Source organism: Toxorhynchites rutilus, chromosome 3, assembly GCF_029784135.1.
Source record: "Toxorhynchites rutilus septentrionalis strain SRP chromosome 3, ASM2978413v1, whole genome shotgun sequence".
Lineage (NCBI taxonomy): Eukaryota > Metazoa > Arthropoda > Insecta > Diptera > Culicidae > Toxorhynchites > Toxorhynchites rutilus.
Genome location: NC_073746.1, coordinates 284,395,132 through 284,409,226, shown reverse-complemented (window position 1 = coordinate 284,409,226; position 14,095 = coordinate 284,395,132). Strand labels below are relative to the sequence as shown.

Genomic DNA, 14,095 nt, shown 5'->3' with positions numbered 1-14,095 from the left:
AACTGCAGCGCGCCAAGCGGTTGCCATAGAAATCATGTGGGCAAAAAAAACATTATTGAATTGGACAACTCATGATCAGAATTGAGTTCATCAGAATGCGTTAATTCAAAGGTTTAGCTATGTAAATCTGATAAAAATGGTGTGCAAGAATAATGTTTACAATATTTGTAAGTGTTATAATTCAGAAAAGGTCTGAATACGTGCGAAATAATCATCTGGTAATCGAATAAAGCTCGAATGAGGGGCGCATTGACACCAACAGATGGTGTGTTTTATAATCCTTTGAAACATGTGATTCCGTAAAAATATACTATAAAATTACTAGAAATCATGAAACAGATAATTTTATTTATATGTTTTGAAACATTCGAATACCTGATTTGACAAAGGTGTGCTGAATTAGAGCATTCAAAAAAGTGGACAAACCATGATCATATTTCTGACTGGACAAACCAAAATCATTTACCTTACACCTTTAGTACTTATTTGAGTGCTCCATGCCTAAGGTAAATGATTTTGGTTTGTCCATTCGAAAATATGATCATGGTTTGCTCACTTTTTTGAATGCTCTAATTCATCGCTCCTGTTTCAAATAAGGCCTTCGAATGTTTCGAAACATATAAATGAAATTGACTTTTACATGATTTATAGTAGTTTGATAGTATATTTTTACGAAATCACATGTTTTAAAGGATTATAAAATACACCTTCTATTTGTGTCAATGCGCCCCTCATTCTAGCTAACTTTTAATCGATCACCAGATGATTATTTGGCACGTATTCATACCTTTTCTGGATTACAACACTTATAAATATTGTAAACATCATGCTTGCTCACCATTTGTATCGGATTTACATAGCTAAACCATTAAATTAACGCATTTTGATGAACTCAATTCTGATCATGAGTTGTCCAATTCAATAATGTTGTTTTGTCCACATGATTTCTATGGCAACCGCTTGGCGCGCTGCAGTTTGCTTATTGTGTCCTTCGCGGATAGCAGAAATAAAGTTTCTCTGTGTTGAGTGTGTTGAGGTGAATACTTCTAAAATGCCCAAGAAAAGGCAATATTCCGAAGAAAGCCTAAATTATGAATGAATCAATATGATGACAGTAAACTCAAGCGATGATAAATGCAACATCTACTTGTGAATTCGAATGTTTTCATTCAAAAATGGAGATTTCTAAAACCGGACAAACCATGATCATTTTTTTGGGCAAACCATGATCAGAGGTGGTCAAACCATGATCATAATTCTTCTTTAAGGAAAATCGTTAAAAAACATAAAATTTGAATAATTTCAACACCTTATGGTAGTATTAGCAACTAGAGACTTGGGGCTTTTCAACAAACCCAAACTCGTATCGATTATGTGTGATTTTCATGAAGAAAAATCGATTTGCATTTACTAGTTGCGTAAAAACACCCCAAAGTGGACAAACCAAGGTCATTTACCCTACATCTGTTCTCGACCAAAAAAGCGCAATTGACCGAACGGATTGGAGCTATTCCGTCAGAGTTGGAGATAAAACATTCATGAATTATTTCAGGAACCCTAATAAAAAGCCGTCGCGTGCAACAATTAATTACTAATTTTAATTCGCGACTGTTCGTTTCGACGAAATAATTTTCTCCTTCCGTAACAAAGTTATCAGATAATGGTATTTAGCCACCCGCGAAAACCACGGTCGGATACATTCAGATTTAAGCTTCAGTGGAGCGTTCAAATCGTAACAAACTAATCCCCGAAACGAGCCGCAAGAGCTCACAAACCATGATATGCTGCATCCGTTTACGAAACAGTGGAACAAACTTTAGGAAATATGTGATGCTGTCTTGCAAAAAATACGTCCGTACTGATGATTATCGCACCTATCGCACCTAGTTGCAATAATTCTCGATCTGAGATACAAAACGCAGGCTAAATAATAATATCAAAAAATCACTCGGCAATACAACAAAATGTCATGGCATCTTTTCCCATTACTTTCAGTTAACATGTTGAGTCCCAAATATTTCCTGCTGCGCTTTCAATTCAGTCCGCATCAAGAGCGTTTGCACAACATCAGTGTCAGCTCCCAGCTCCCTATGATACTTAATGTGTAAATAGAAAATAATCAGAAATTCGACTAAAAAGTAGTCACATTTTGTAACACACCCGAAACAAACCATTTCATTTTATTTTGTAATTGCCAGTTTCCGTCGTGGGCGTTTTTATACCAAAAAACATAACGACGCGGGTCTCAACGTGTTAAGGTTCAAGGCCGCCATTCATGTTGATTTGCGGTAACATCCATTCTCCTGTAACAATGGAACTATCCTCTTCTTTCGTGAAAGGATATCTGGTATTGACAAAAACAACGCAACGTGCTTCTGTAGAAACCAGTTTATAAGTTTGTTTTTCTATGGATTCAGATTAGGTATAGAGTGGAGCAAAACACGATGAAAACAAACAAAAAATCAGATTGATGCAGATTGTTAGCTGGGCAATTCATCAAAATTATACACCCGTGAACATGAATCGATACAATTTTTCAAACTGTGGGGAATTTTTCTATCTCATTCAAATTTTCCTATATTTCTACTAAACCTCGTTATTATAATATTGTATAAAACAATTGACACATGTCCGTTCTTAATTTATTCACAGTTGCAGAAACGCTATTACATAGGATACTTTCTCTGTACGGAAAAGGTGATTTTCATTCATTGTTTTTATTTGAAAATGTGTTTGTCACTCAGAAATCCACCACCATATTTCGTTTCATACGCGCAGACTGTTTTTCCCAGCTCTGCAGCCGCGAGGAATAAAATAGCCATATACATTAATTATTTACGTACTCAGAAAATCAATAAGTCGTGGGGTGTTCCGTCTACTAACTAGGCGTTTTGAATCAGAATGATGCTTAACACGTTGACTGCCACGTCAGTCACCGGTGACTGACACAGAGTTTTCGCTCAGGCTTCGCTATGATAATAAAAGTAACTAACATAAACATATAAGCTTATAATCATTCCCTTTAGAACAAAAATACTTTCCACTACGATGAGAAACTATGGCCCTAATACGTTTAAAAATTTCCATAGAGTCGCTATAGAACCATGGTACTCAACGTGTTAAGACTATGTGCTATATGTGCTATTTACGAAAACCTTTTGAACCGATCGGCACTGGATTAAGAGGACAATCAAATCTTATCGGACGGACACATTGGACTAAAAAAAAATGACGAAAATACACATCGTTAAAAAAATTACAAACACAATGCTCATATGCAAATTAACAGCCCTGATTTGAATTTCAAATTATTTTTTTTGTTGCAGCATTTCACCATTTTTTTTAATCAAATTGAGAAAACTGCTATTCGTGATTAAAAAACTGTATATTAACTGATTAGCATAATGTTTCTCGCACGCGAAAGTTCGACGAACTGAAGCCTGCAGGATGTTAGGAATTAATAATGCCCTAAGATTCAGGAAGACTGCCCCAAATTTGAAATTCAATAATAACACCTAATTTCAACATGATAACACAGAAATAAAATCACTAGAGCCATCCTGTAGCTGCAGTGGAAAGTTTCTACTGACAAAAATGCCAGTAACGGCAATTACAATAATCACATGCCGTTTTTTCCACTGCACGCGAATCTGTGACCGGCCACTTTAGCGCACCAGCGTCAGACGCCAGACGCAACAAAACGTATTAATTATACATTTTACAGCTCATTTGACATCGGTTCCTTGTGGAAACGTTGGTGGATTACTGCTAGGGGAAATTTCTAATTAACTTTTGGTCGATGATAAACATAATATTTGATCCAATTATATCGTTTAAGTTTGAATAAACAGAACTGCTGAGTACTCCTTCGTTGGCGTAGCCGATGTTTCTGAATCTTGACTCGACTGCAGCTTGCCGTAGGTATAGCTGTCGATATTTGTTGCTTGGAATGGACCCTAGAGCAAGGTTCTTTCCTTTTTTTTATTTTCATTTATTTATAATGATACTTCATCCCATTATGAAAATAAATTTTGTTTACAACGCAATTTCGCCAATAAAATCTCGGTTCATGGTTGAGATTCTAGAATCTCGTCCTTTATCAATTCGTTATCAAGTGATGCTCGACCTGATTCAACTACCTCGCTCACTTGGTTTTCCTCCCCTAGGACCCGCTCTAAACGTAACAACGTATAGCGTATGCGTTAAAAATTTCAAATTAGTCTATTAATTTGAAATGGAAAAAATAGGCGATAAAATGGGATCTCCTATGGAGTGATATATTGTATGTGCAACTGAATTCGTTCTGTTTTCTCAAAATGGCTCAAAGTGCTATAAATAAAGGGTGTGTCACATCAAATTGCATCACGGAAAAAACGCTGTAGAAATTTAATTTTTAGGAATTATATCTTCAGCTTTCGCTTATAATCAGATAAAAGTGTATAGATCACGTTGGCCATGCTTCACTGTCAATTTTTCGTAAATTTGGAAAAATGTCGTCGAACGAAAAAGAGCGTCGTGAATTAATCCTGTGCACTCATTTCGAGAATCCGGAGTTGTCACATCGGGACATCGGTAAGATGCTGGGAATCGTCCAATCCACGGTCAGCAGAGTACTAAAACGATACTTCGAGAACCTAACCATCGACCGGAAGGTGAAGAACGGCAAAAATGGATGCTCCGTCAGTGAAAAAGATCACAAGCGCGTAGTTAAGCAGTTTAGACGTGATCCGAGAAGTTCGGTCCGGGATGTCGCCAATAAGCTGAATTTGTCAAGTTCATTCGTCCAGCGGACCAAGCAGCGGGAGGGCCTGCGTACATACAAGGTTCAGAAGGCTCCTAACCGCGACGAAAGGCAAAACATGGTGGGGAAGACGCGAGCCCGGAAGCTGTACACCGAAATGCTGACGTAGCCGCATTGCCTGGTAATGGACGACGAAACCTACGTCAAAGCGGACTTTCGTCAGCTGCCGGGCCTGTTGTTCTTCTCCGCAGAGGACAAATTCAGCGTTCCGGAGGAGATTCGCAAGCAGAAACTATCCAAGTTTGCCAAAAAGTACATGGTGTGGCAAGCGATCTGCTTTTGCGGAAAGCGGAGCGCCCCCTTCGTGATGACCGGCACGGTAAACGGGCAGGTTTACCTTAAGGAGTGCCTACAGAAGCGCTTACTACCACTATTGAAGCAGCACGAGGGCCCGACCATCTTCTGGCCGGATCTCGCTTCGTGCCACTATTCAAAGGACGTGTTGGAGTGGTACAAAGCCAACGGGGTCACCTTCGTGCCAAAGGAAATGAACCCGCCCAACGCGCCGGAGCTTCGCCCAATAGAGAAATATTGGGCGATTATGAAGCAGGCCCTCCGGAAGAACCCAAAAGTTGTCAAATCGGAGGCGGACTTCAAGAGAAAATGGATTTCTGTTAAAAAAAAACTACAACCTGACGTTGTACAGAACCTTTCGGACGGGGTAAAGAGGAAGGTGCGAGCATACGGGCTTGGGCTCGAAGTATGAATAAAAAGAAAATGCCAAAAGTTGTTTAATAGTTTTTATTTTACTGTCTAAAATTTTCAAAAGGATCGGTCTACTGGGCGAATTTCTACAGCGTTTTTTCCGTGATGCAATTTGATGTGACACACCCTTTAGTCGACGGCGACAGTTGATTTTTTGCTGAATCATCTGTCAACCAACCATTGTCTATGAGTTTTACACAATAAGTTAAATTTTTACTGCGTTGAAAATCGTCGATCGTCGTTCGTTGCATTTGCGGGATGTTTCTATTTTCTGTTTCCACTAGGAAAACCATCGGATAGGTTTCATAGAAAATGGTTTGGACGATTTAAAAGTGGTTATTTTAATGTTAAAGACAAAATGCGTCCGGGTCGACCGGAAAGGTTTGAAGAAAACAAAATAGAGACATTACTCGAACAAGATTCGTGTCAAACGTAAACAGAGCTTGCAGAGAATTATTGGGAGTAACTCGAGAGGCTATTTTCAAACGACTCAAAGCCGCAAGACACATCCAATAGCAAGGGAATTATGTTCCAAACGAAATGAAAGCGATATTTCGTTGAACTGCGATTTCGCATATTCGAACTACGGAGCCTTGAACCACTGCGACCATCAGTTTGATTTTTTGTAGTGCACTTCAGTTTGCTAGATATGCACTGACAGTTCATAACATCACTCAGGGAATAAGTGATAGTCGCAATAGGACATAGCATCTCCCCCCACGAAAGTATGATTTGCTTTATGAAGTTTCTTACCTTTTTGGTTCAGCAGACGAAACTTCGTTAGGCATAAGAATGCCCTTTCCGAAAATCCGCAGTCTTCGGTAAATTAATACACTGCACAATTAATATACTCGAAATTACAGTAACGATAATCTGTCAGTCATACCTGCTCGGATAGTGTCCGGTCAACGTACCGAAATCTGTTTTATTCAAGCTGAGTACGCTGCGTATTATTCTGTTACAAAGTGTAACTAATAATTTGGTTTGATTTGGTGTTGATAGAGCCCTCCAGTTCGATTCAATCATCAATATTTCCCAATATTTTCCAATTTGGGGGTCTTCGTAGCCTAATTGGTTGCGTGTCCGCTACTAAGCGAACGATCATGAGCTAATAACTCAGGGCCCCTCAACTGACCATCTTTGTGTGTTATTCTAGCTACTACGTCCACGCAACAATCATCATGTGTCGGTAATCCCAGTCCCTTACCGCTCACATTACGATCTGCTGCATCGGTAATTGGTGCTAATTCTAACACAGCAATGGAAGTCTCATATCAGCAGTCCCGTTGTGAACAGTCCAACTGTGAACATTCGAACAATAGGAATATTCTAACGCCGAAAAAGGCGGCATGTGTTGTGTATCGATAGAATTGGAATATTCTTAGACCTAAACAGCTACTGTGTTATACATAAAAAAAACAAATGTTTAGCGATGGATAGGAATCTTAAGCCTAAATAATATACAACAATAGTCATCTTAACATAAAAATGTATACGAATAAATTCGGCTCTGTGACAGCTGAATTGCTAAATGAGCCTAATAAACGGATGGGATAAAAAAAATCAATATTTTTCCCAGGTTTTGAGCTCTGATTTCAGGAAACATGTAGATCATCCACAAAATGGCAATTTAGTTGAACATCCAAATCCTTCTAAGAGATTGGTTTTTTCATTACCTTCTACACCGCAGTGATCAGGCACTCAGTGTAGAATCTACGTTAGTAGCAGCTAGTTGTTTTAAGTATAATGACTGACTGACTGACTGACTAAGTTAGCTCAAATCAGGGGCGCTTCGACACCAATAGAAGGTGGACTTTTTAAACCTTTGAAACATGTGAATCCGTAAAAATATCCTGTAAAACTACAGTAAATCGTGAAAAAGACTATTTTATTTATATGTTTGGAAACATTTGAATACCTGATTTGACACAGGTGCGCTGAACCAGAGCATTCAAAAAAGTGGACAAACCAACATAATTTATCCTACAATAGTGTTCAGTTGAAAATCTTTCAGGATTTGCAAATACATACCTTGTAAGACATCCTTCTAGAAAATATTTTGGACGTTTCAACCTAATAGCACCTTTTTCCGCTTGAAGTTGCACATACTAGTGCAACGGTAGAAATTGTAGAAGAGGATCTACGGTTTGGAGAGTATGCTGGGCGCAATGCCCAGTTATTGATAAGCATGCCAGATGTTATAGTTTATTGACCTTTTTCTGAAATGATATTTATGTAGTTTTAGACCACCACACTCATGAAGCCTATGTTAGTCTGGGTCTCACAATTGCCGAGTTAATCGTGTGAATCATTCTCGGCTTTAGTCCCTTTCTCCCGAATATACTACTACAAGTTCAGAGCGCAGTCTGGGCTTTGGATATTGCATACATCGCATTAATCATATACGTGACCTGGGAGTTATCCTTGATTCAGGACTCACGTTCCGCCTTCATTACGATGGAATCATCGCAAAAGCCAATAGACAATTAGGTTTCATTTTTAAAATAGCCAACGAATTCCGCGATCCTCATTGCCTTCGATCACTGTATTGTGCACTTGTACGCTCGATTTTAGATTCAAATGCTATCGTGTGGTGTCCATATCATAGCACCTGGATAAATAGAATCGAGTCAGTACAAAGAAAGTTCGTGATATATGCTCTACGCAACCTTCCTTGGCGAGATCCCGTTAATTTACCACCGTATGAACATCGATGTAGGCTGCTTGGACTTGATACACTGGAACGTAGGAGATCTGTCGCTCAAGCTGTATTTGTTGCAAAAATTTTGTTGGGTGAAACCGATGCAGCGGAAATATTGTCACAATTCAACGTTTACGCACCGGAGAGAGTTCTAAGACGAAGAGACTTCCTACTACTTGATGCACGTAATGCAGGTTATGGACAACACGACCCAATCAGATTTATGGCGGCAAGGTTTAACGAAGTTTATGAGCATTTCGACTTCAATACTTCAGCGGCAATATTTCAGCGCAGACTGTTGAGCAGAAGATATTAACTCTACCGTTTGATTTTATTTTTTGATCACTTGATGTGCAATATGTTTTTATGTATGTTCTAGTTCAACTTAACCGTTTATTGTAAATTTATTGTTATTTTATTGTTTTTCAAACACGAAAAGATATGAGGTTTTTATGCCCTCATGAGTACGTTAACTCGAAAGGGCTTTTCCTCATCATGAAACATTTCATTAAGGCATCAAGCTAGATGGAAATAAATAAATAAATAAATAAATAAATAAATATTCCAGTTGGTCGTTCCAATTTAGCTTTCGACGAATTTCATGCCAACTCGTCTTAGGAGTTGGCAGCACCATCTCAGATAGTAGTGAAACGTTGTGGGTGTAAAGACATGGGTCATTTAAGCAACTTCGCATACTTGAAATATTCGAAAAAGATTTAGACTACTTTTTGAAAAAAGCCAAAAAAAAATTTCTTATTTTTTAACGAAAATTTATAACTTTTAAAAAAAATACCAAACCATTTTTGAATAAACATTTCGCAAAAAAAAATAATTTCAAAAATTGAAATTCATTTTCTCAAAAACTTATTATTCTAAATTTCCCAAAAGTATAAAGGGTGTGTCACATCAAATTGCATCACGGAAAAAACGCTGTAGAAATTTAATTTTTAGGAATTATATCTTCAGCTTTCGCTTATAATCAGATAAGAGTGTATAGATCACGTTGGCCATGCTTCACTGTCAATTTTTCGTAAATTTGGAAAAATGTCGTCGAACGAAAAAGAGCGAAAAAGAGATTAATCCTGTACACTCATTTCGAGAATCCGGAGTTGTCACATCGGGACATCGGTAAGATGCTGGGAATCGTCCACGAATCCACGGTCAGCAGAGTACTAAAACGATACTTCGAGAACCTAATCATCGACCGGAAGGTGAAGAACGGCAAAAATGGATGCTCCGTCAGTGAAAAAGATCACAAGCGCGTAGTTAAGCAGTTTAGACGTGATCCGAGAAGTTCGGTCCGGGATGTCGCCAATAAGCTGAATTTATCAAGTTCATTCGTCCAGCGGACCAAGCAGCGGGAGGGCCTGCGTACATACAAGGTTCAGAAGGCTCCTAATCGCGACGAAAGGCAAAACATGGTGGGGAAGACGCGAGCCCGGAAGGTGTACACCGAAATGCTGACGAAGCCGCATTGCCTGGTAATGGACGACGAAACCTACGTCAAAGCGGACTTTCGTCAGCTGCCGGGCCTGTTGTTCTTCTCCGCAGAGGACAAATTCAGCGTTCCGGAGGAGATTCGCAAGCAGAAACTATCCAAGTTTGCCAAAAAGTACATGGTGTGGCAAGCGATCTGCTTTTGCGGAAAGCGGAGCGCCCCCTTCGTGATGACCGGCACGGTAAACGGGCAGGTTTACCTTAAGGAGTGCCTACAGAACTACCACTATTGAAGCAGCACGAGGGCCCGACCATCTTCTGGCCGGATCTCGCTCCGTGCCACTATTCAAAAGACGTGTTGGAGTGGTACGAAGCCAACGGGGTCACCTTCGTGCCAAAGGAAATGAACCCGCCCAACGCGCCGGAGCTTCGCCCAATAGAGAAATATTGGGCGATTATGAAGCAGGCCCTCCGGAAGAACCCAAAAGTTGTCAAATCGGAGGCGGACTTCAAGAGAAAATGGATTTCTGTTCAAAAAAAACTACAACCTGACGTTGTACAGAACCTTATGGACGGGGTAAAGAGGAAGGTGCGAGCATACGGGCTTGGGCTCGAAGTATGAATAAAAAGAAAATGCCAAAAGTTGTTTAATAGTTTTTATTTTACTGTCTAAAATTTTCAAAAGGATCGGTCTACTGGGCGTTTTTTCCGTGATGCAATTTTATGTGACATACCCTTTAGGAAGGTATGGTGTAGCTACGAAAACCGGGTGAAACCGTGAAACCAGAACGTTATCGACAACAAACGATTAATTTATAATTTACATTAATGGAAAAAAAATACCAGAATGGACCCGAAGAAACGGTAAATTGATATTACAGCATCACAGCGCTTGAATGCGACATTTATCTGCATTGAAATGTCAAACATTACTGAACAAATACGCCATGTCAATGTGACACGACTTTTGTGTGTTTAGTCAAAGCATCCTCACCGAAAAACGTCTCTCATTTCAACGTAGTTACAATAGTTTTAATGTTTTGTAATAAGGAGAGAGGGAGTTCTTATGCATTTTTTAGAATGATTGAAGGGTTTACAATATTTACAATTTTTATTTTGCTATATGACATATGACACACTGAATACAACGCCAAAAAGAGCCCCCGCAGACTGCAGCCTTTTGTCGGCCTATAATTTGGTCGGCTTCATAAGCAGTACGGAAAGGTATACATATGTGCACATTACCCCAATTTAGTTAGGTCGGTTTTTGCACTAGCAGGCCAACCCGACCAAACTATCGGCCGATAAAAAGTCTGCAGTCTCCTGGGGCTCTTAAACATAGACACGTAACGGATTGAGCAATTCAATAGTTTTTATAGGATTTTATTTCGACCATGATTTGAAAAATACCCAATTGCAAATGTAATCATGATCTTCCAACGTAAACGTAAAACCAGTCGCGCCAAGACATACGCTTTTGGGAACATTCCACATATCACTGAATGTCATTTTGTTAGGATAGTCATATTATTGCCTCCAATTGAGATAGAATTTGCTCACTCGTGATCACGGCATGCTGAAGCTTCCGAATCTGCATACATATTGTCATCAACAGCTGTGTATGTTGATTCATCACATCTCACATCACATTTCTTTGTGTTATTCATTATCTGGGTTAATTTAATTTGTTGGCTATGCTATATCAATTGTTCGGGGCCGTCGATTTGTGGCATTGGTTCGAAGTGATCCACCTGCACAGACTCACAGATTAAAATGATTGCTATATTGGATGCAAGCTTGGCCTAAGCCAAAAAATGTCAATTTTATAGCGTTTCGAAATATTGTATTTTTCTGAACGCTGCTGGGAAGGTTTGTCCTAATTTATTTGCACCTATGCAAATAGGGCCTAACCTGATATGATAATTAGATAATAATATGACAACAGAAAACGACTTATGAAAGGGTATACTATAACTTGTTTCGGCAATAGAGTGTAACCGGAAAACCAAGCACAGGTGTATCGATGGTTGCCGTCTAACATAAACCTTCTGCATCTATAAACTAAATTAGCGCGTTGAAAATAAAACTAGCACGAGAATTTGCTCGGCATGTTTTTTATCTAACTCAAATCTTTAATTTACCCGAAAAGTGAATTATATGGAGATCTAGTTTGGCCTTTGCTGGATGGCTGGAAATAAAATTCAAATGAGTTAAAAAATAGTAAATACAGGTTAAACGAAAGTAACGGTGTGATATTTATTAAGCGTGAAAAAAAATTTGAATGGCATTTTTGATTTTAAATTGAATATATAAAACTTGAAGCGCAATTCTCGAAAATTAATATTGAGGAAGATGCTCAGGTGATTTCCAGTTTAGTTAAATTGCTCTGTCGTTGTACTCGCTCGATTACGTTATCATGACTAAGTAAAATTACCAGAAACCAGTAAAATACCTCACAAAACCGGATGAAGAAAGCTTTCGGATGTTGTTCCTTCCCGAAATTCGCTTGTTCTTCATTTTGCAACCACGATCAACATGTATTAGCATTTGGTCTGAACGCAAAAAAAAGACAGCGATGCGCTTCCACAACAGGTTAGGTGGGAGATAAGAGCAACTGGAACACAGAGATTTGAACCTATCGTAAGTTTCAAACTGGAAGACTGCCGTCATAACTAAACCGGATTGGTTCATACTAGTTTTATAATTAATTCGGGTTCGTCATGGTCAGACTCGCACGTGAAATGGGGGAATGAAAAGAACAACTTTTTTTTTTATTAAAAACAACCGGTCATTTCGGTGTCGTGGGCCGACCTTTTTTTTGTATCGCAGCGGTCGATGAATCCATGGATCCTGTAGAAAAATATAGAATTATTTAGTGTTGGTGGTTGTATTGTGGTGTGGCTCCTCTTCCCGTTTCATTCTTACTATTATCAAATAATTTTCTTTCCAATGGTTACGATCAGGGTTTTTTGTAAATATTTGTTGAATCCTGTTGTGACTTTAAGTTTATGGAACTCCAATTTAGAACGGGAATCATTTTGCAGTGGGTCTGCCTCAACGTGGTGAGTTATCTCTTCTCTTCATCGTTATTATGACCTTTGTCGTAGTAATATACTGTATGGGCTGAAAATTCCCGTGATTTTTCAACAGATGGCGCCAATAAAAATGAACAAGATTCGTATCGTGAGGTTCATGTTCATGTCACTAATTTATGTGTGAAGTTTCATGACATTTCGTTTATTTGTTCAAACAGTTGTTTAAGTGTCACTACCTGAGTATTCGTATGGAAAATGGAAAATGAGGAATATCGTATTATGATCAAACATTGTATTCTGATGGGAAAAACTCCTGAATCAGTGCAGTGGTTGACGAGATGTTATTCCACTTCTGCTCCTTCGATAACAACAGTTTATCGGTGGTTTAGTGAATTTAAAAAAAAAGCCGTACAAGCACCGCAGATGCACCTCGCTCTGAAAGTCAAAAAGAGGCTACGAATCCAGACATTGTAAAACAAGTGCTTCGGCTCGTTTTGAACGATCGTAAAGTGAAGTTACGCGAGTTGGCTGAGTTAGTTCAAAAGAACCAGTGAGATACATTTTGCACGACATTTTGGATATGAAAAAGGCTATCCGCCCGATGGGTGCCGCGTTTGCTGACCATCGACCAAAAACAGCGGCGCGTTGATGATTTAGTTTAGCGGTTTAGCGTTGTTGAAGCTTAATCGAATGGACTTTTTTCGACGTTTTGTGATGATGGATGAAACATGGATTACCACACTCCTAAGTCCAATGGGCAATCTGCAGAGTGGCACTGAGGCATATTTCGAAAACTTGGACATTTTGTACTACAGAAAGGGAATCGAAATGTTGAAAACTCGCTATACCAAGTGTATTGCCCTCAGAAAGAACTATGTTGAGGAACAAATACAGCTTTGCCCAAAAAAACGATTGTTTTCATTAAAAATCCCAGGACTTTCCAGTGCATGTAGCAGTTTAGACATTATTAAGAATACAGCTGAACCAAACCATCATGAAAATTTCACACTGATTGGGAATTGTTAGTTAGGAAAAGTAGAGATAGTATTAAAATTCCCATTGTATTTTGTGTTTATACTGCATGTTATTCGTTATTCGTTTACATAGCATTTTTAAAAGTACGTTTACGTAAGGGTTTGAATGAATATTTTTCAAATCGATGAAAAAAACTGGAGGATAACTAGTTTCTCCTTTTTATGCTGGAATTTCTACGGCTAACTTTAGCTTTTAATGCGCCTCAAGCAACAAAACAAACGCTTTACTAAAGAGGTAATTCTCAAATTTCGTTCCACTTTGAAATAATATCCGAAGTTCTATCAATCGAACTGACTGAGGCAATTTCGCAGTTCTACGTCAACAATGCGGTCGTGTCTTAGGCACAACCCTGTTATGTAATTCCTCTTCTTAAATGAACTC

The 14,095-nt window shown here is 38.8% G+C and overlaps 1 protein-coding gene across 4 annotated transcripts in view; it reads left to right on the top strand.

Annotated features, from left to right (window-relative positions):
* Positions 1 to 14,095, top strand: part of LOC129778662 (protein patched homolog 3-like) — a 55,164-nt gene that overhangs the window by 9,248 nt on the left and 31,821 nt on the right. For 2 of the 4 annotated variants that reach the window (XM_055785709.1, XM_055785711.1), the window contains exon 2: positions 2,653 to 2,697. The exons of the other annotated variants lie outside the window; for them this stretch is intronic. The gene's annotated coding sequence lies outside the window, so the exon portion shown is untranslated. The remainder of the gene's footprint in view (positions 1 to 2,652; positions 2,698 to 14,095) is intronic. 4 annotated transcript variants of the gene reach the window in all.